At 36.8% G+C, this 4,083-nt stretch overlaps 1 pseudogene; it reads left to right on the top strand.

Annotated features, from left to right (window-relative positions):
- Positions 1-636: 636 nt before the first annotated feature.
- Positions 637-4,083, top strand: part of LOC101641470 — a 98,140-nt pseudogene continuing 94,693 nt past the window's right edge.

The following is a 4,083-nucleotide window of genomic DNA, read 5'->3' as shown; positions in this document are numbered from 1 at the left end:
GAGAAGAGACTCAAACATTCAGACAGGTCCATTTATTTATTTACCCCACTAAGTAAAATGATGTGAAATTCACATACCATTAAAACAAGAAATACAATAATTTCATCTTCTTATTTCCCTTCTCTGCCTATAGATATACATACATACATACATACATACATACACACATATATTTTTATTTGTCTCATAGTATTAACACTTTAGATTCACTCTAGAGGGCATTGTATTAGTTGATAGCAAATTTCTCAGAGATTCAAATGTCACACGTCCTAGATTGTTAAAGAAGTCTCTGCCATTCAGGTATTAGCACTCAATATATTGCCCTCTCCTCACCAGAAATGTTTTTAGTTGTGGTTAGTCTGTTCTAACTCATAGGGCCCTCATGCACAACATGGGGATCTCACATATAAGGAAATGCTGCTCAATACCTGCCATCTTCATGACTGTTGATATGAGTGAATTCACTGTTTAAATCACTGTGCATTTTGAGTGCTTTCCAATGTAGGGAACACATTTTCCAACACAATATTGGACAATATTCCATTATGATCCATATAGTTCTCACTGGTTCCTTTGCAAGGTAGTTAGTAAGGTCTTTCTTCCTCAATCCAGAAGCTCCACTGAAATCCATCTAACATGGGCGACCATGCTGCTTGTGGTACAACTGGTGGGTATAGCATCCAACATCTTCACCACACTCAGGTCATGGCAATCAACAACCCGACCAAGCAGATGGTAATCACTAGTGAGACATCCTTTAAATTGAGGAATTATAAGCTGCAAACACTAATTTTGCTTATCCCATTGTTCAGATTAGGGTATACTTGAATTTGTATAATTGCTTTATTTCTTACTAGCTCAATGGTTTGATAAACTTGTTTAATTGTTTTGTTTTCAATTTCCAAAATATAAATAATAGTGAATAACAGCAACACTGTTGAGTGGATTCCATAACTGTGTACCCATTGTAATTAATAATACCACATATTCTCAGTTTTTAAGTACTATATATTTTAAGATGCACCACAGTTAGAGTCAATTCTGACTCATAGCGATCCTATAGGACAGAATATCACTGCTCCTTTTGTTCTCAAGACTAAATCTTTCCAGGGACAGACAGCCCTGTTTTTATCCTGTGAACTATCTGGAGTGTTTGAGCCTCTAAGCACAACTAGGAACCTACTGCCCCATGAGTCCTCACTCATGTTATGACTTGTTAACTTCCTTAATAAACTCTGTCATCATTAGGTTTGTCTTCGAGCTCTGTATAGCCATTGCAATCAATGCTAGAAGCCAAAGAAGTAAAATAGAGCACATGAATTAAGATATCATCCCTTGGACTGCTTTGAATAAAAGGTCTGAAGACAGGGGCTTTCCAGGAGATCTGCTGAGCCAATTATATTGTAGGCAGAGAGGGAGGTAAACTCAGAAGGTTATATCTTTGGGATTATTATTGGGATTCCAACGGAGTAATCTTGATATATTTTCTCAAAAGACACAGGATGATCATGGAAGTGTCCTGGGAATAAGATTTAAGAAACTAGAAAACTGCCTTGGTGAGAAAAAGCTGAGGAATTTTTCCCTCAGGAAAGTGCACCTCATTCTTTGAAGGTAACAGGGGCTATTTTACTAGAAAGTCATTGGGAAACCTTACCTCATTCAACCGACAGTCCCAATTTCGTCCCTTCAGACTTGTTTTTTGTTCACACAGCTCAAAGAACTTTGAAAAGGACCAAAGTATGAGTCTCTTGAGGATTCCAAAATTGTCCTTTTGACACGGTATCAATTGAAGACGGCAGAAACCTTTGGGTTGGGGTTAGAGAGATGGAAACATTGCTGTGTCCACCCAGATGGAGGACAGGTTGAAAAAAAATCTTCGCTTCCTCTTAAATTATTTTGTTTAATAAGGGTTTCTATGTGTTTATAGCAATAATCTTATTTTTAAAAAACATTTTTATAGCAAATTTGATGGGGGTTACATCTCAGAGTGTCCACTATGTCCTCAATAGTTTAAACTGTAAGTCAAACACTGCAATAGTTCCCCTTCCCCCACTCCTTGATCTCGCTTCTCCCTCTTGGGGATTATTATCCTCCAGAGCAATGGTCTTTTGATTTGCCCTCATACTTACAGATGTTGAATACTCACTAAGAACTTAAAATATACCAGTTATGTTTTGTACTTAGTATATGACCAAATGGGACTATTTCACATTTATTACATTAAATCAAATATATTAATTTATTTTCTTTTACTTTTTAGAAATATGACTGTTAGTTCATTCTAAATTATATAAGTGGCATAAAATATATTTCTATTAGACTGCTCTACTCTCCTGGGAGCTAGTGACCATATATCGCTTCAAATTTTTTCATTTTAATTAATTAGCATTCCATTAATTTAAAAGCATTAATGATAATTTAATTAGTACAAAATAATTAAGAAATCAATTCATAAATGACACCAGCCCAACTCCAAAGTGTTCAAGAACCAAAGGGGGCTCAATATTAAAAACCAAACTCACTGCCATCCAGTCGATCCCGAGCCCTGGTGGTGTAGTGATTACTCATCGGACTGCGAACCTCAAGGTCAGCACTTCAACATCACCAGCTCTCGCTGGGAGAAGGGTGAAGCTTTCTACTGTAAAGAGTTACAGTCTCAGAAACTCACAGGAGCAGGTCTACCCTGCCCTAGGGGAGTCACTGAGTCAGAATTGACTTAATGGCTGTTACTTTTATAGGGGACTAGTGGCTACTTCATTGAACAATGAGAATATAAGTTCCACGGAACGATGCTGTTCCACACAATTCAATTCACTAACTCTAAAAGAAGATCTGAAACAAGATCAGAGTTATTTGAAAATAGTGTTTATAAGCAATGGAGGAAAGTAATGGATTTATTACACAAAGATTAGAAAATATTGTGAAATGTGCAACTGTATTATTTATTCTTAGACACTTGGACAACATCAAAGGATGGCTTCAGATATTTTCCCCGTGAAATTTTCAGTGTTGCCACTAAATGTACAACACACTACGGTGCACTGTCATAAGCCAGCTACAACACGTGTAAACATATGTCGTGTCAGTCATTAAGAAGAAGGGTATAATTACACTTTTAAATGTGGTAAAGCATTTTGAAAGTAGTGTATAATTTTCCATAGCGGGAACCTTTGCGAACCTATCCTTCCCTGAGTGTTTATACAGTCTGACATCTTCAGGTTTGTTCAAATCAAGAGCCCCACTGTGAAGAAACCAGCTTCAGACAAAAGAAGCAATTTGTTCTTTAGGTGCCAATTCATGGAGAGAGCAAGAAAGAACAGAGAGTGCAGAGAGAGAGAATATTTCATCAGGCGTTCACCCACCACAAAGAACTCTGTAAATGTGGGTCATATTGAAGGAACTCTTTTATAATACATGCCAAGTGACGTGTAAAGGGTTGATCCTTTTGGACTTCTGATTCAATACTATACAGTAGTTATCATTAAGTGCTTCATGATTTGTAATGTCTGTTTTTAAAGCTCTGAATTCATTGTCTGTCACCCTCTCCATGAATGCCTGTTCCAAGGCTCCAGCAGAGAGCAGCAATGGTGGGTGCTGTCTTGGGCAACTGTCCACAGAGAACACCATTCACATTGGCATCTTTAAAATGCAGATATGCCCTGGCACTTAATAGATGCTCAATAAATATATTTTAGCAACTACATTTATGCAAAAAGGCTAAACTTATTTCTCTCTTCCTTACTAGATTGTAAAAATTGAAAATAAGGGAATTTTCTTCACTCTTTCCTTCCCATTTTTTCCATTTTTGAAGATTACATAGCACCTACAATATTCACATATGTGGTTTGCTGAATAAATATTTGTTGAATAGTATAGAGGAACTCAGTGAAATGATATAGAAGTATGTAGAAAAAAGAAGACTGAATTTTTATCAAGTGTTTCTTTTTAAGGCATCCTGGTGTCTCAGTGGTTAAAGCATTTGGTTACTGATTTAGTTAGTTTATTGTGCCAATCTAGCCAATAAACACATGTGGGGTTAAATGAAGGGCAGAGAGATAAATGGCTCAGTGAGCCTCGCCTTTC

The sequence above is a fragment of the Echinops telfairi genome, unplaced genomic scaffold, assembly GCF_000313985.2.
Source record: "Echinops telfairi isolate 266 unplaced genomic scaffold, ASM31398v2 ScPeMD7_1;HRSCAF=3_1, whole genome shotgun sequence".
In the NCBI taxonomy this organism is placed as follows: Eukaryota; Metazoa; Chordata; class Mammalia; order Afrosoricida; family Tenrecidae; genus Echinops; species Echinops telfairi.
Note: the sequence above shows the minus strand (reverse complement) of the source record. Positions and strands in the feature narration are given on the sequence as shown.